Source organism: Schistocerca gregaria, chromosome 7, assembly GCF_023897955.1.
Source record: "Schistocerca gregaria isolate iqSchGreg1 chromosome 7, iqSchGreg1.2, whole genome shotgun sequence".
Lineage (NCBI taxonomy): Eukaryota > Metazoa > Arthropoda > Insecta > Orthoptera > Acrididae > Schistocerca > Schistocerca gregaria.
Genome location: NC_064926.1, coordinates 343,218,261 through 343,237,591, shown reverse-complemented (window position 1 = coordinate 343,237,591; position 19,331 = coordinate 343,218,261). Strand labels below are relative to the sequence as shown.

The 19,331-nt window shown below is 44.0% G+C and overlaps 1 protein-coding gene across 2 annotated transcripts in view; it reads left to right on the top strand.

Moving 5' to 3' along the window:
* LOC126281530 (uncharacterized) overlaps nt 1–19,331 on the top strand; it is a 155,196-nt gene that overhangs the window by 32,808 nt on the left and 103,057 nt on the right. The gene's annotated exons all lie outside the window — the stretch shown is intronic.

Here is a 19,331-nt window from a genome sequence, read left to right as displayed (position 1 = left end):
GCACTAGAACTATTAATCTTGCCTCAACTGCAAGAAGCTGAACCATAGACCTGTATCTGGCAGCGTGATTGCACGCCGCCTTAGAAGCATGACTCAGTACGCGACTGGTTACACGACGTCCTACGCGAGCGCTGGGCTGCTTGCAAGTGGTCGTATCACAGAGCTTGTTTCACATAGCCTCCACGTTCACGCCATCTGACGCTGTGCGATTTTTACGCTTGGGGTTTCATTAAGGTTCACGTGTATGTGCCTTCAGTATCAGGTGATCCACTCTACTTAAGAAACAGGATGGAAGCACTTGTTGCAACAATTACTCTAGACACTTATATCAAGGTTAGGGAACGACTCACCTATCGACTCAATGTGTGCCGCGTAACGAGAAGTGTTCACAGATTAAAACTGTGTGCCCGACCGAGACTCTAACTCGGGACCTTTGCCTTTCGCGGGCAAGTGCTCTACCATCTTTTTTTTAAAATGGTTTTTTCCCTTAAAAAGCCCCTTAGGAAAATGGAACTAAAAACCCCTAAGTGCCACCGCCACTTTTCATCCTATAACAAAAAATCTGATCCACTTCAGGCGTTAGCTCCTGAGTAAACCCACCCCAGAGAGCTGCCTATATATCAGGGGAAATATGGGAAATCAAGGTTAGGGCTATCGTTTGCCACTTTTTTTTTACGTGATTACATTAAGGGAACGAGTACAAATGAAAATTCTAGTAACTAAGTGTTACAAGTAAGTGTTACAACAACAAAGGTGGCATGAAAGAGTAATCCAAAAATAAAAACATAAATCACTGATGTAATTCGAACTAAAAGGTTCTTCAATAATGTAACTGGTTCCACTTGGAGCCTCATCATCGTTATCTGATGTCTCCAATTGCGCCTTACCATCTGAGCTACTGAAGCAAGACTCACGCGCGGTACTCACAGCTTTACTTCTGCCAGTATCTCGTCTCCTACCTTCCAGCTGTGAGGACCGGGCGTGAGTCGTGCTTCGGTAGCTCAGATGGTAGAGCACTTGCCCGCGAAAGGACAAGGTATTTCATTTCTTGTATGCTTAATGGTTCTGCAGGCAGCTTGGTAAGTCACATCGATGGACTGGTTAGAAGAAGTCTCCTCAAGGGTACATTCTCTCTCTCTCTCTCTCTCTCTCTCTCTCTCTCTCGTGCCGCCCGGGATTAGCCGAGCGGTGTGAGGCGCTGCATTCATGGACTGTGCGGCTGGTCCCGGCGGAGGTTCGAGTCCTCCCACGGGCATGGGTGTGTGTGTTTGTCCTTAGGATAATTTAGCTTGAGTAGTGTGTAAGCTTAGGGACTGATGATCTTAGCAGTTACGTCAATTAAGATTTCACATACACACATCTCTCTCTTGTGCTCCACAAAGAGCTTAAGAAAATTTACAAGCTTACGGACGAATTTCGTACGAATTTGTGAACAGGTGGTCGGACCGGAACAGATGTGCCGACTTGTGACTGCTACACGTGACTTGTGGGTCACGCCCAGTCAACAACGTGCCGCGACCCGATCCACGCTACGAACAATGTGTTCAGAGTTTTGTAGCACCATTCCGGATTTAACTATTGTCGAGTCTTCGTTATTTGTGACTCGTAAAGTGCTAATGGCTAGGAGTGCCTCATATTTCGAATACGTGTCGCCGTGTTTGTGACGCATTGTAGCACGCACGTAAAGGAGCGTGGAAACACGCGAGCGTGACCCCGCGGGCCAGGGGCAGGTTCATTTCGACAACAATGCCGGCTAATAACGTGTGCCGGCGAGATATTTCTTGTAGCCGGGAGTGCGGTGGGCGCGCCCGGCCTCCTCATCTGCATAGAATGAGGCGCTCCGGAGGTCGGCCCGGTCTCCGCGGCTCCTGCCAGGTGGAGCCCGGCGGGCGGTGCAACTGCGCGGGCAAGGACGCTGCGTCCACTGCGCTCCCAAGGCCAATGTCAGGTCAGAGGCAAGAAGCTCTAGGGGTGGGGTTAAAGAACTGTAAGGCCAGATCTCGTCTTCTAAATCCACTCAACTCTTGCCATGAAATGTACGGGGTGATCCAAAAGTCCGTCAACATCTCAAAGTGCTCTAATTCACGGATTATTGTAGGTAGAGAGGTAGACTTGACACGTGTGCCTGCAGTGACTGAGCCGTGCTGCGATGTCGATAGATCGCGCCGTGCGAGCTGAGTACTTCCTTTGCCAGTCCGAGGGTCTTTAGTCTATTTCTGTGGTGGGAAGGAAGGAAGGGGTCGAAATTGGCGAGAGTCGTACAAACGTCATTTGCCCTTCGGACAACAGACGACAGAGTAATAAGCATCCCTGGCGCAGATAAACATCTAAAAGTTTTGAAAGCAGATAAATCACCAGGTCCTGATGAGTCCTACAATTTTACAAAGAGTACTCCACGGCTTTGGACACTTACCTAGACTGCATAAATCGTTAATTTCTCGTCCGGCGCAAACTCCCAAGCGATTGGAAAACGGACCCGCAAAACTGCAGATTAATATCCCCATCTTCTATTTGCTGCATAATATTCTCAATTCGTATATAATAAACTTCCTTGAGATGGAGAAAGCCGGCCAGGGTGGCCGAGCGGTTCTAGGCGCTTCAGTATGGAACCGCGCTGCCGCTACGGTCGCAGGTTCGAATCCTGCCTCGGGCATGGATGTGTGCGATGTCCTTAGGTTAGTTAGGTTTAAGCAGTTCTAAGTTCTAGGGGACTGATGACCTCAGATGTTAAGTCCCATAGTGCTCAGGTCAATTTTTGGGATTGAGATGCTTATGTGTACGAATCAGCATTATTTTAGAAAGCATCGCTCAGCTTGCGCTTTTCTCACATGATATACTGAGAACTATAGATGAAGAGCAATAGGCAGATTCCATATTTCTAAATTTCCGGAAAGCTGGTGACACGGTGCCCCTTGCAGACTGTTAACGAAGGCACGAGCATAGGGAATAATTTGACAGGTATGTGAGTGACTCGAAGACTTCTTAAACAATAGAACACAATATGTTGTCCTCGACTGCGAGTGTTTATCAGAGACAAGACTATCGTCGGTTTGACCCAGGGAGCAGTGATAGGACCGCTGTTGTACTCTGTATACATAAATGATTTGGCGGAAACGGTGGGCAGCAATCTGCGGTTGTTTGCTGACGATGCTGTGGTGTGCAGTAAGATGTCGAAGATGAGTGACTGTAGAAGGATACTAGACGACTTAGAAAATTTTTCAGTTAGTGTGATGAATTTCAGCTAGCCCTATATGTAGGAAAATGTAAGTTATTGGTGATAAGTAGGAAGATCAAACCTGTAATGTTCAGATACATTATTACTAGTGTCCTGCTTGAGACAGTCCAGTCGTTTAAATATGCGGACATAACGTTGCAACGCGATATGAGGTGGAACGAGCATGTGGAAATTGTGGTAGGGAAGGCGAATGGTCGACTTCCGTCTATTGGGAGATTTTTAGGAAAGAGTGGATCACCCGTAAGGGAGATGGCATACAGGATGCTGGTGCGACCTATTCTTGAGTACTGCTCGAGGGTTTGGGACCCGTGGCAGGTCGGATTGGAGAAGACAACGAAGAAATTCAGAGGCAGGCTGCTAGATTTGTTGCCGGTAGGTACCAGCAACATGTAAGTGTTGATGTTACGGAGATGCTTTGGGAACTTAAATAGGAATTCCAGGAGGGAACACGACTTTCTTTTCGAGAGACACTACTGAGAAAATTTAGAGATCCTGCATTGAAGCTGACTGCCGAACGATTCTGTAGACGCCAACATACATAGCACTTAAGGATCAAGAAGACCAGATAAGAGAAACTAGGGTTCATACAGAAGCATAAAGACACTTGTTTTTCCCTCGTTCTGTTTGCGAGTGGAACAGGAAAGGAAATGACAAGTAGTTCAAAAATGGTTCAAATGGCTCTGAGCACTAAGGGACTTAATATCTGTGGTCATCAGTCCGCTAGAACTTAGAACTACTTAAACCTAACTAACCTAAGGACATCACACACATGCATGCCCGAGGCAGGATTCGAACCTGCGACCGTAGCAGCTGCGCGGTTCCGGACTGAGCGCCGAGAACCGCTCGGCCACCGCGGCCGGCCCCTCCCTTCTCTTTAGCGGAATAAGAGGAATATTTTATTGATACTCAAACATAACTAAATAAAAAACCTTTGATTCTTAGTTACTCTCGTGTCTGTAGCCGTTGTAAGTGTGATATCTCAGAGAGTTGGGCCAAAAGCATTCGAAGCACAAATTTTAATTAATTTCTTGTTGGTTAGTAAAATTTTGGAAAAGTTACTTAATAAAAAATTATGTTCAATGGTTTTCCCCAGCCCTCCCTTTAGGACCCGACTGTTTGTCTACTCTAGGTACACGCCCTTGTTGCCTGTTCCCGGGACATGGTGTTTTATGGAAACCAAAAGCGAGTGCATAAACAGGTCAAAAGATGGCGCTGGACTGCAATACGTCATTGACGCCGCATGAGAACACTCACATCTGCATAATTTAAGCTATCGAAAATACTAGAGCTAATCTAAAAGTGATTTATGTAAAATTCCCCCACAATCTCTTCCTCGGCCGTCTGTACAGCAGGAATCTCATCCTTCCACAATATACAAACACACACACACACACACACACACACACACACACACACACACACACACACACCTCTTATTCCGTACAGTGCAGGGGCAGGTTGTAACCATATGTGGTGGCAGAGGCTAGTGAATATGGACACTACTCTCTGCTTGTTGGGAGCAGATCATATGGATCAGTGAACTGCGAGATGACTGGTGCGATGATCCACGTGTATCTCCTATGTGTGGGACATACTATTTCAATATTTTTACTACATGAGACAAATTTTACTTTGCCAAGAACCACGTTCAGACAGGTTCAGCACATCCAGAATGTTTGAATGCGTTCGTCTGTTGACCATTCACTTCCTCAACCATGACGAATCTTCAATTGTTTCGCTATTGTTCCAAGGGTTCCATCTTTCTGAGAAATATGTTTAACAGCTTGCAGGAAGGAGCTAGCAGATGCATCTCTTTATGTGCAATCAGTGACGTGCCAGAAAAGGTCTGGGACTGGTATCCCTACCTACAGGGAGAGGAGATGGAGGGAGGAGGGCAGGTCCGAGTCCAGTTCATGAATCTTTTGTCCATATGAGACTGATTTCTGCAGACCAGAAGCAGTATATAACTGCCAGCAGATGGATCTCTTTGTGTAACATCAGTGACGTGTTAGAAAAGGTCTGGGAAACTGGTATCCCTATCTTCAGGAAGAGGAGATGGAGGGAGGAGGGCAGGTACGAGGATAAGTGTTGTGGTTGGCAGGAGAGCCAACCCGTATTCCTAAAGGAGGCCGAAATGCACGCGTTTTAGCTCACGCAGGCTAGCGTGAGGTCAGGAACATGAGAAGGGACTTAGAATTGAGAAAAACGGACGTAGCTGGTGGAATACTTAACTTTAATCCATTAATGTAGAACGTCGCTCTTTATGGTACATGATTCACAATATCAATAGTACGGATACTGGCGCCTTGCTAGGTCGTAGCAAATAACGTAGCTGAAGGCTATGCTAACTATCGTCTCGGAAAATAAGAGCGTAGAAGTCAGTGAACCATCGCCAGCAAAGTCGGCTGTACAACTGGGGCAAGTGCTAGACAGTCTCTCTAGACCTGCTGTGTGGCTCGGTCTGCAATCACTGATAGTGGCGACACGCGGGTCCGACGTATACTACCGGACCGCGGCCGATTTAAAGGCTACCACCTAGTAAGTGTGGTGTCTGGCGGTGACACCACAATAAGTAAGACTGGTTCTAAGCTGGTTAGTTTGTATTCCCCACACTGAGGTGCAATTACTATGATTCTCTCCTGGTGAGATCTTTTGGGGTTAGGTTTTGCAGCTTTGGATTATTTTCCTCATTTCCCAGTGCGTGTGTTGCATTATGACCCATTGTTTATGAGGGGCAATTATTTTTCACAACATTTCGGTTGTGTAATTACAGCACTGAAGCTTTTTCCATAAGTTGTGGTAGCGTGTATTGGCCTTCGTCCACTTATAGTTTGCTGTCATATCCCTTCTTTCGGCTGGGTAGGCACCTGCATCCACTCGCACGGCACGAATAGCGGCTAGCTGTGAGGTCCTTGACAACAGTTTCCTTGCAGCGTTCAACAGAGGTTTCTCCACACAGCGGAGAAAGGCACCTCACGTATGCCTGATCTCATTGTAGTTCCCCTGGACCAGGCATGAGGACACTAGAGGAGTGCACTTGTGCATGTAATGCTTTTAGCCCGCAAGCTACCACAGATAAGGGAGCTGTCAATACTTGACGCTCTCGCTGGTGCCCAGCGGTACTGCGTGGCACATGCAGCCTGACCTCGGCAGCGTTCAGATGTGCACGGTCAGTGCTCTGTCTGGCGGCTCCCAGGCTACAAACATGCCTGCGGGCGACCCAAAATGGGGGCTAATATACTGTACTTCATTACATTCCTTAGTGGTTACAGTGGGAGTGGGGGCTTTGGACATGAGGTCCACTCAAGTGGAGAAGGCCTCAGAGTGTGATTAAATAAAGGGTATGCAAATTCAATTGCTCTACAGTAGCTCAGCAAAAACTGAGTGTTTTTCTCGCCAATTGCCAAATGGCTGACTGGGGAGAGGTGTGGGAGGAGAGGGGAGGGCTAGATGATTTCCCAGGAGAGGAAAAGAGTCTCTGAATTGAACTGAGGAGAGGATGGCAAAAAAGTATACTTTTCCTCAGAGGAGTGAGAGGAGGAGGGAAAAGGTTGGGGGTTTCCCAGAAGGACAGATTATCCCTAGGGGTTCACAAGTCAGTTAGCCTAGCAATACGAATCCCCTGGGAATCATAAATCAATTAGGATAATAATAGGTTAAGGTCATAAATCAATTAGCTGCCACAATTTAATTAATTAGCGTATCAGTTCGGCATCGAAAAGCGTCTTCATACCACATCGTGAATAAATACAAATCAGTTTCGCACGAAACAAGTAGGAAGTGCAGAGAGGCAAAGGCGAAGAGAAAACACGAAAAATGTGAAGAAATCGAAAAAGAAATTATTGTTAAAAGAACTGACTCAGCGTATAGAAAAGTCTACACAATCTTCGATGAAATTAAAAGCAAGGACGGTAACTTCAATAGCACAATGGGAATTTCACTATTAAATGAAAAGGAGAGAACAGACGGATGTAAACAGTCCATCACAGGCGTCTATATGAGGGAATACTTGTCCTATGACATGATAGAAGAGGAGACAGGAGTCGATATAGAAGAGACAGGGAAACCAGTGTGAGGATCCGAAGACTGCAAAAGCTGAGAAGTGCGAGAATTATTGCACAAACAGTCTAACAGCCCATTCGACCAAGTAGCTAAATAGATTAATACACAGAAAAATGGAAAAGAAAATTGAGATGTGATACCTGACGATGATTTTGGCTATGGAAAGTTAAAACCATCTGGGAGGCAGTTCTGGCGTTGCGGTTGATAATGCAAGCTACGCTAAAGAAAAATCAAGACACGTTTATAGGGTTTGTTGACCAGGAGAAAAAAAATTCTGATGCAAATTCTGATGCAAATAGGGATGGCTCTAGGGAAAGACGAATAATAAACACTATGTACAAGAGCCAAAAGTTACCAATAAGAGTGGATGATCGAAGAAGAAGATCTCGGATTAAAAAAGGTGCAAGACAGGAATACAGTCCAAGCAATATATCATTCAAGCATTGGCGAAAATGAAGCCAAGTTTCAAGAGTGGAACCGAAGTGCAACGTGGAATTTTAACAGTGATATTGTTCGCTGAGGACCATAGTGTCTTTCGTGAAAATGAAGATGAATTACAGGAAGTGCTACCGAGCATTCGGGAGAACGATGGTTCAGTGCCACATCTGGACATCCAATGTATCCTTTGAAACGGCACGACCGATTTATTTCCTCTTCCTTGACGCAATCCGAGCTTGTTCTCCAACTCAAATTACTGCTGTGTCGACGGGACGTTAAACTCTGTCTTCTTTCCTTACTTCCTTACAGGATGTGCTGAATGGAATGAACAGTCTAATGAGTACAGAATTTCGACTGAGAGTAAATCGACGAAAGACGAAAGTAATGAGAAATAGCACAAATGAGAATAGCGAGGAACTTAACATCAGGATTGATGATCACGAAGTAGATGACGTTAAGGAATTCGGCTACCTAGGCAGTAAAGTAACCCATGACGGACGCAGCAAGGAGGACATAAAATGAAGACTCGTACTGGGAAAAAGGACATTCCTCGCCAAGAGAAGTCTACTAGTTTATAGACCATAATTTGAAGTAGAAATGCTGATAATTTACGTGTGGAGCACAGTTTTGTATGATATTGAAATACGAATTGTTAAAAAAAACGGGACAGAATCGACGCATTTGAGTGGTGGTGCTACCGAAGTATTTAGACAATTATACGCACCGATAAGGTAAGCAACGAGGAAGATCTCTGCAGAATCGGCGAGGAAAGGAATACATGGAAAACTGACAAGATGAAGGAGTATGTTGACAGGACATGCGTTATGTCATCAAGATATAACTTCCATTATATTGGAGAGGGCTGTAGAGAGTAAAAACTGTATAGAAAGACAGAGATTGGAAAACAGCCAGCAAACAATTGACGACGTAGGATAAAAGTGCTACTCTGAGATAAAGAGATTAATAGAGGAGAGGAGTTAGTCGGGGCCGCGTCAAACCTGTTAAAAGGCCGATGACAAAAAAGACGCAGAAAATAATGTGTGTAGATTCGATAATTAGTGAAGAGGCTCTAAATCATATTGAGAGAAGTGAAGCATGTAGCACAACATGAGTAAACGAAATGATCCTTTGGTAGGAGATATTTTGATTCGCCTAGGAATCATGAACTTGATAATGGATGCAAGAGTAGGTCTAAAAATTGTAGACAGAGGCAAAGGCTGGTTTCACTATAGTACAATCGCATTAACATATTAAAAGTACGGAAAATTGGAATGTCAATGGCGTTTATCGCAGCATTCTAATGAAAGTCGTTTAAGATGTATCGTACTTCGAAAAGTTTTCACACCGACGCTTGGTCGGGGCATTAAGCATGCGCAGTTACTAGGTACGATATTGTTATATTTGCTTACAGTGTGCGTGTATATTCCTTGAATGCTTTGCAACTTGCTATTCACTTGTTGTGCGACAGTCGAAGCGGCAGGTTGTGAGTGGGCAATGGGATTTACCAATGCGGGAAAAACCAACAGCTCTTGGCGTATAGAGTGTAGGAAGAATGCAGTTCGTTCTTGTACGGTGTATACAGCAATGTATACTAGTAGCTGTGAACCATCTCTGAAATTGTTCGCCAATGACTTCAACCATCTACGTGAAGGTAGTAGTGTAACACCTAGACCTACGCGGCTGGTCCCAGCGGAGGTTCGAGTCCTCCCTCGGGCATGGGTGTCTGTGTTTGTCCTTAGGATGATTTAGGTTAAGTTGTGTGTAAGCTTAGGGACTGATGACCTAAGCAGTTAAGTCCCATAAGATTTCACATACATTTGAACATTTGAACACAGACAACAACACAGAAGCAAACGAGTGGTGACAGAAGAGAAGGAAATTAATGCTCTAGTTGCTGCTGCAATTTATCCACACGTTACCTCCCGCGCAACTGCACGCGGAACTGTCATGAGTCAGGCAAGTCTCCTACGAATTCTCCATCGACATACGATGCATCTCTCTATTAAAAGCTGCATGGAGACGATTATGAGAATCGTGTCAACTTCTATATATATGCATAAGAAACGATACTGCAGATGTGTATATGAATCTTGTTTAGCAATGAAGCCACATTTATCAATCACGCTGAGCTAAACCGCCGAAACATGCACTATTGGTCGATGGCAGGCCAGCCCATAGTGCAAACAGCAGTACAACATGTCTTCGCGAATTGTTTGCAAATCGTTGGGGAGAACTCTGAGCACCTCTAACTTGGCTGGCCCGTTCCCCGGAGCCTGTAGACTTTTATCTGAGGGGAAAACGGAAAGACGCTGTCGGCATAGACATACCCACTACACCGGATTATGTGCTACGACGTATCACTGCAGCCTGCTAGGATATTTCCGCTGGAATTCTTGTACCCGTGAAGCAATCGTTCCTGTGATGGTCTATTGTCTTTTTACTGGACAGAATCCACATAAATAGTATATGTACATATGTTGCTCTTTAGTGAGTGCTGTCACAGCTATTGTACAAATGTCGGTGTGGGAACTTCCCTGTATACGATAATTCGGATACTTTTCGCATTTGAACCCTGCAACAAATACCACTGACATTCTCATTTACCCTACTTTTAGTGTGTTAATGTCAGTAGACATTGTTCCATTTAAAAATGCACAAAAGATACACTTTATAAATATGTTTACAGTCTGATGATTGGCTAAAAATACGAGCCTCTGACTCCCAATCCATTCTGTGAAAACCGCGCATCAATATCCCTTCCCGTCTCCGCAATATTTGTGGTACAAGCTTCAGGTATTCACCCTGTATAAGGAAGAAGTCGCCAACATAAATCACTATCATACAACAGAATATAACATTAATTTGTAAATTACTTGTCAGCATCGTCTTAGCTCCATATTCGTAATTTCCTTTGGGTAAATAGATAGAAACTGACAACACGCTTGCACCTGGGGGAATGCAGGCCCTGATCCGGATTAATGAAAACAGGTATTATTCAAAATGTAAGGCACTGCGCATTAACAGACAAAAAGATCTGTTGCAGTTCGATTACTCTGTATGCGACATATCACTGGAAACAGTAGCTTCGATAAAAACATAGGAGTAACCAGCTGGAGCGACTTACAAGTGGAGATACATTGTGAGAATTTTAAGGAAACATACACTGAGGTGACAAAATCATAGGATAGCGATATGCACATAAACAGATGTCAGTAGCGTCGAGTGTACAAATGTGAAAAGGCAGTGCATTGGCGGAGCTGTCACTTGTACATATGTGATTCATGTGAAGAAGTTTCCGGCGTAATTACGGCCGCACGACGGGAATTAACAGATTTTGATGGTTCAAATGGCTCTAAGCACTATGGATCTTAACATCTGATATCATCAGTTCCCTAGACTTAGAACTACTTAAACCTAACTAACATAAGGACATCACACACATCCATGCCCGAGGCAGGATTCGAACCTGCGACCGTAGCAGCAGCGCGGTTCCGGACTGAAGCGCCTAGAACAGCTCGGCCACAACGGCCAGCCAAAAACTGATTTTGAAAGCGGAATGGTAGTTGCAGCTAGACGCTTGGGGCATTCCATTACGTAATTTGTTAGGAAATTCTATATTCTGTGATCCACAGTGTCATGAGGGTGTCGAGAACACAAAATTTCAGGCATCGCCTCTCACCACGGATAACGCAGTGGCCGACAGACTTCACTTAACGACCGAGAGCGGCGGCATTTGCATAGAGTTGTTAGTGCTAGCAGACAAGGAACGGTGAGTGAAATAATCGCAGAAATCAATGTGGGTCGTACGATAAACGTATCCGCTAAGACAGTGCGAAGAAATTTGGCGTTAATGGACTATGGCAACAAATGACACACGCGAGTGCCTTGCTAACAACACGATGTCGCCCGCAGCGCCTGTCCTGGGCTCGTAGCCACATCTGTTGGCCATGGTTGACTGCAAAACGATGGCCTAGTCAGATGAATCTCGATTCCACTTGTTAAGAGCTGATGGTAGGGTAGGAGTGGGCGCAGACCCACGAAGCCATGGACCGACGTTGTCAACGAGGCACTGTGCAAACTGGTAATGGCTCCGTAATGGTGTAGGCTCTGTTTACACAGCATGTACCGGGTCCTATGGTCCAAGTGAACCCATTATCGACCGGTAACGGTTATGTTCGACCACTTACCGGCATTTCCCCCATTCATGATGTTCCACGACAAGGATGGAATTTGTATTGTTGGCAAGGCTCCATGTCAACTGACCACAATTGCTCGCGATTCGTTTGAAGACATTCTGGACATTTGCAGCGAATTAACTGGCCATCCAAATCGCCCGACATGAATCCCATCGACAGAATCGAGAGGTCAATTCGTGCACTAAATGCTGCACCGGAAATACTTTCGCAATTATGGACGGATACAGACACAGCATGGCTCAGTATTTGTGCAGGGGACATCCAACGACTTGCCGAGTTTATGGCACTACCCCTATCAAAAGAAAGTTCAAGGCGATATTAGGAAGAGTCCCATGACTTGCCAACTCAGTGAAATTGAACCAAGAAAGAAGTGGTTTGCAAAACGCTAATTCCATGTATACTTTAGTATTGTTGATCAGCCTGGGACCCTTACCAAGTAAGATTAGCAGAAGAGACAGAGAAGATCACAACAACCGCGATGTGTTTCCTCACGGAATCGTTTCCTTGCCACGAGAGGGTTTCGGAGACGCTGAACACCTCCAGTGGCTCCCGCCACAAGAGGGTACACCACAGAGAGGTTAATGGTTGACACTCTGAGAGCGTACGCTATAGGAAGAGTCAGGCAAAATATTACTTCCTCCATACGACTCTTCACATACCCTAGTTTCAAAATGTTCCGAATACTATGCAGATCTATGCAACTTTTCTTTCATGTGTTATTCCCTTGCACCCACTGAGAAGTCCAGCGCCCAGAATTTTTCTTACGAATTACACAAATTTTGATACTCCAGGAGAATTTTGTGCGCCTGCCAGTTACGAACAAATGATAACAAAGATGAAAGCAGAACATAGAATGTTGTGTGGCAGGTTTAATAGAAAATTATAAAAGAGTTTCCAAGCTGTGTTGCTTTAACAACATATCGAAAAATATCAGCATCGATCACTTAACAACACCTCACTTTTCCAATTGTTGAGACTGAATAGGGTGAAATTTGATGTTTACTCTTATTTACGGATGCTAATCCACACATGGAAAAGACAGTTGACTCTCTGAAAGCTTCCCACGCGTGATTCACGACACTTGTATAGCACAAGGTTTATAGAGATTATGGAACCCGATACGTACATTACATCCGAAAGTGGTCAAATTGATCTCAAATGACAAAAAGGTGTTCGTGAAACAGCCAGCAAGAAGGAAAAAATCACCTAGACACACAGTTTCTCGTTGGGGGGCGTGGTTGGAAACAGCAGTTTAGTATGCAAAAAGTTATGAAAATTTTAAATCGGTGATTGATGAACTAAATAAGGTTCATCCTTCTGCAACTGAAATTCTTCAGAACACAAAAAATGAATTGTTTTATATATCTGCAAATTTGAGTTCTTTTTCACTGAGTCAAAAAATTAGAAATATCAACCAGCGTGTTAAATGAGACAGTTAATGAAGTGAATGATACTGAGAAAAAAGTTTATTCACTCACCGATCGAAAAGTGGAAGCTATTACACAAAAGTTTGAAAGTGTGTTCGAGAAAAAATGGTGGATTACATAGGATGTGCAAATTTGCCAAGGTTTTTAAGGTGAAACTGCAAACTCGTGTGCCAGTGACGTTCCTTTTGATAGAATGTGCAAGACTGTTATCACGTGATGCTGAAAGGTTCTTCTATCAGTATCGTGCATTGTTCCGAGACAATCGACATCTGGGAGAAAGTTCTCGTAGATCGTTGCAACAACGAGTTCTATCATTCCACCACTACGCCAGCATGATTGGTGAGTGAGTTTTTAACATAAGTGTTTACAGTTCTGTAATAGTGAAAGAAAATATTTTTCATTTTTATGCTAATTTTTACATTTATCGTACATACAACATTAAAAATTTTAAAGCTTTTTGCGACGTAAAAATCCCTTCCCTAATGATAATGTATGTTATAAGACAGCAGGGAGTAATTTAGCTATACGGTAAGGAATGGAGTCATAGAGGGCAAAAATTATTTGGGAAGACAGAGATTAGAAGTTATACGACAAATGGGGATGTTGGGTCTGCTACTCTCAGAGGAAGAAATTGGCACACGTGAGGAATTCGTGGTGGTATACAACAAACTCATTAGAATCATATACCAGAAAAAAATTAAACATAAGTTATCCTTTGAATTTGTGCGCCACTGTAATACTTTTGGCCGTGTCGTAGCACCGAGCGACATATTGACCATTCATTTTTGCGCAGATGACTGCAGCGGCGTCAAAACGGAAAAGGTTAATCCAGGCTGGTAGCGAAAAGACTTCCATTCATCTATTTCAGTGCCGTAATCTACCACCGAATTAGTTTCCTGCTACAGAATTACTAGCTGTGAGCTTGTTTCATTTCATGTTCCAAAAGGAACACTTGTTTCACTTCATTTCGTTTGAGAAAATTAGACATCAGACTCTGAAACGCCCTGCGATTAATGAGCAATCCCGCAGCAGTGACTGGTCACAGCGTTTCAATTTCCCTGGGTAATTACAAGTGAAGTCACGGCCACATTAGAACTTTTTGCGCATCGCCTGCCGAGTATTCGCAATTGTGACGAATTATGCGCCCGACCCCAGGATGAGCTCAGCTACTGAGCGGCTGCAGGGTGAACGCCTCGGAGCAGGCCCCCTCAAGCGTTGCTCTGCTCGCCAATCAGCGCCTTGCACTCGCCAAGTGTCTGCAGCCTCAGACCCTCCCCTCCACCTCCCCGCCACTCCTATTCTCCCCCCTTCCCCCCTCCACAAACGGCCATAGCTAATTGGCGCCCAACGGCCGTCCTTGAGCCAATAACAGGAGCGGTCTGCAGCTGCCTGTTGCACAAGCGACTCCAGGGCTCCGGTAATATTTCAATCAACTGTCTTCATCCTGTCAAACGACCTGCGAGGCGGTCACAGACACACCGGCATCGGGGAATTCCGCCGACGACCGACATCGGCCGAAGACCAAGTTCTTTTCAAATCCCATCTTTCCGAAATTGTGCGCCACTACGTGTGTGGACTCACTACAACCGATTTCCACTCCCAAACGCACAGATTTTGCATGACGCTCCATATAACTGATTACTTCGGTCGAATCTGGGGACGTTCCCACAGGCAGAACATGGACTGTGAGAAATGTTTAAGTTTACCACAAGGAAGAATGAGTCTCCGGCATCCTGAGGTTGAGAACTATAATAACAGGGATATGTCTCGGAATCTATAACCGGCATTCCTTTCAGAATCGTGGAAACGGCATGCTAACGCGTGAAGACATCTGGGAGAGACCAATTTTGTGATAACCAAGTCACAAAAACAGGACATTAAACCGGTTTTCGAATTAGAAGGCTGCTAGTATGTTCAGCCTTGGGGTATAACGATTCTAAATACCGCCATGTAGAGCAAGTTCTCACTTCTTTGTACAGTTGTATTTTTTTGCAAGGACGCCTTCAACATGCCTAAGACATTTAGATCTTTTCGGTTTAATGTTTCCGTTGCCTGCATTTTGAATGCTGTAGCTGCCCTGTGCAAAATGTACTGCCACAGTTTTCGAATTGAAAGCTGAAAAAAATGTACAGATCAAGGAAAAAAAGACTTAACTTTTTGCAGAATCATAATACGGAAAGAGTTGAAGCAGAGTGCGGTAAATGATTTGCAGAAGATTAATAAGATTTTGTTTACAAATATTTGAAAGTAGGAATGTGCAAAACCACTTCCAACTAATACTTGAGTGTTGGTCGTGCGTTAGTAATTGTTACCAAGAACATTAATGGACGAGATAGAGGATATTCAGCCAAGAGCTATGCAGTTCGTTACGGGTTGCCTTAACCAGCGTAAGAAAATCGCCGAAGTACGGAATAGTTTCTACTGGAGTCACTGTTAGGATGGCCTTGCGCATCACTTAAATACGTTGGCTCTATATTATAACAGTGTACTTTACAAGACGAATATGCAAACTTAACGCATCCTCCAGAAACATGTCAAGGAATAAACTGGCTTAAATTCAGCTGTTCCGGTAGTTTATTCTGCTGCGCACCATATACTCGAAAGAAATGAGGAAGTCGGGGTGGCTTGGTGTCGCGGAGGGGAGGGAGGGTGGGGGGGGGGAGGGGGGACGACTGATGAACAAAAGTAAATGGTCAGCAGAGTATGAACATGTCTGTAGAAATTCTAATGTATTAAGAGAAGGAGAGAAACTCACATCTGAAAGGGGTGAAGCAAGTTAGAAAATCAACAGTCAAGTTGTGAGTGATGGTTCTAAAGAACAAAATTAAGGAGGTTGTAGAGGGTCCTATGTCGAGTAATTTGATATAAGGTACATAAAGTTGGAAAAGGATGTTTAGTTACTTGTTGATATAAATAACTTACACTTTTTAGCAAGTACTTAAGCGCAGTAGAGGCTACACCACCTACCAATATGGGAGTTTCAGCATTGGTCGCTACCTGGTACTTCAGAACCTGGAAACCTAACCATTTCATGCATTCCAGTACACTGATACAGCAATATTTCTTGCGTGAATTGGAAACCTCTAAAAGGGTGTACTAATTTTTTAAGCAATGTTTGTACGTACTGCGTAGTTCATGTATTTGATTAGAGCCAAGTGCCGGCTCGATCATAACTCAGCGTAATCGATAATGTGATGCGACTCGTAATTCATAGGGACATGTGAAAACTTAGTTCCAGATACTTCACAGAACAAAAACTCAAACATCTTGAACAACGAAGAGCTAGTGTGCTATATTCCCATGTGACAGCAGTGTCTTTACAAACGAACAATGCGGGTTTTCTGTGTAGCCCGAGCACTCCATAGTAACGGATTTGCTTCAGTTCGCGGTTAATTCGGAATAGGACCGCCTCTTCAAACCCAACGACGAGACTATTGGTTATTAAGGTTCTTACGGATAATATAAAAGTAGAATTTTTCACAATTCTGTTGCAACCACGTCCTCCGGTGAACAAAAGGAGATATAGTGTACAACAACAGCGGCAATGTATTATGCACGATGTATTGTGCACCATTCGAAGGAGGTGGCCATAAAAGATGTCTATTAGCAAGTCACGTACATATCCAGCCCATAAGTTGATAGAAAATGGTTCCTGTTGTTGCGTGGTATACATTTCGATGAATTTAAGTTAGATTGAAAAGCCAAGATCGCAATAATATTCGTATATAAACCAGTGTCTGCTTATGTTAAAGCTATCTTCATAATTTTTGGTCCCCTGTGGCTGGTGTTGGCGGCCCCTCGGTTGTCTCGTGATACCACCGAGCCGCCAGGTTGCTGTTTCTCCATATACTATGTTATCTAAATTTACGAGATTTTGATAACTCGAGGTATCGTGACTAAAACAGGCTTCCTTTGTGAACCATAAAAACTGCAGCAAGTTCACCACTGCAATGTTGCGCTGAGTAATTAATTGATAAGAATTAACTGCGAGTTCGAAGTCACTTGATCCCATCGCTTAACAATGTTGTTTATATTGTGGATGTAATTCCTTCTCCACCATTACTATCGACACTATCTTCTGCGGAGTGTACATTTCGCAGACAAGTTGGAGGGTGCCGATTGACGATTTTTCTCCCATATCTCCTCTTCGAATACTACTGTGCGAACATGTCTTTCTCGAGAACATTAGCCAGCGCTCTGTAGTTTGAACTACCGTCTTTCTTCTGAACTGGTGACTAACATGGAACCTTCAGATCCAATGACGGCGATGTGTTTCTCCAGATTATAATGACACCTGGAATATTTATTTCCGGTCAGTGGTTGCTTACAACAAAACGTACGGCTTACAGTTCTCCGTGGACACTGTGAATCTGGTTGTAATGGTTCGGGATGCCATGTGTTCAACTAAATGCGAAAACTATGTGGGGAGATAAAAGGCATTCAGTCACAAAAAATTCGTGTTTTATTAGATCACACATACAAGTCACCGCCTTTCAGATGCAAATCATTAAACTCATTATTTTCATCTATTCTTGAGCGAGGTGAGGAGAAATGTTCGTTCCTGTTGTGAGACGATAGTTAAATGGGATATATATGACGTAGCAAATGCAAATTTACATCCTTAAAAAATCCCCCCCCATGAACCATAGACTTTGCAGTTGGTAGGGAGGCGTGCGTGCCTCAGCGACACAGAAAGCCGTACCGTAGGCGCAACCACAACGGAGGGGTATCTGTTGAGAGGCTTGACAAACTTATTTTTCCTGAAGAGGGGCAGAAGCCTTTTCAGTAGCTGCAGAGGCAACAGTCTGGATGATTGACTGATCTGGCCTTGTAACAGTAACCAAAACGGCCTTGCTGTGCTGGTACTGCGAACGGCTGAAAGCAAGGGCCGTAATTTTTCCCGAGGGCGTGCAGCTTCACTGTATGGATAAATGATGATGGCGTCCTCGTGGGTAAGAAATTTCGGAGGTAAAATTGTCCCCCATTCGGATCTCCGGGCGGGGACTACTCAGGAGGACGTCGTTATCAGGAGAAAGAAAACTGGCGTTCTACGGATCGGAGCGTGGAATGTCAGATCCCTTAATCGGGCAGGTAGGTTAGAAAATTTAAAAAGGGAAATGGATAGGGTAAAGTTAGATATAGTGGGAATTAGTGAAGTTCGGTGGCAGGAGGAACAAGATTTTTGGTCAGACGAATACAGGATCATAAATACAAAATCAAATAGGGGTAATGCAGGAGTAGGTTTAATAATGAATAAAAAAAATAGGAGCTCGGGTAAGCTACAACAAGCAACATAGTGAACGCATTATTGTGGCTAAGATAGACACGAAGCTCACGCCTACAACAGTAGTACAAGTTTATATGCCAACTAGCTCTGCAGATGACGAAGAAATTGATGAAATGTATGATGAAATAAAAGAAATTATTCAGATAGTGAAGGGAGACGAAAATTTAATAGTAATGGGTGACTGGAACTCGAGTGTAGGAAAAAGGAGAGAAGGAAACATAGCAGGTGAATATGGATTGGGGCTAAGGAATGAAAGAGGAAGCCGCCTAGTAGAATTTTGCACAGAGCATGACTTAATCATAGCTAACACTTGGTTCATGAATCATGAAAGAAGGTTGTATACATGGAAGAACCCTGGAGATACTAGAAGACATCAGATTTTATAATGGTAAGACTGAGATTTAGGAACCAGGTTTTAAATTGTAAGACATCTCCAGGGGCAGATGTGGACTCTGACCACAATCTATTGGTTATGAACTGTAGATTAAAACTGAAGAAACTTCAAAAAAGTGGGAATTTGAGGAGATGGGACCTGGCTAAACTGAAGGAACCAGAGGTTGTAGAGAGTTTCTGGAGGAGTATAAACGAACAATTCACAAGAACGGGGGAAATAAATACAGTAGAAGAAGAATGGACAGCTTTGAGGGATGAGGTGGTGGAGGTAAGTAGGGAAAAAGACGAGGGCT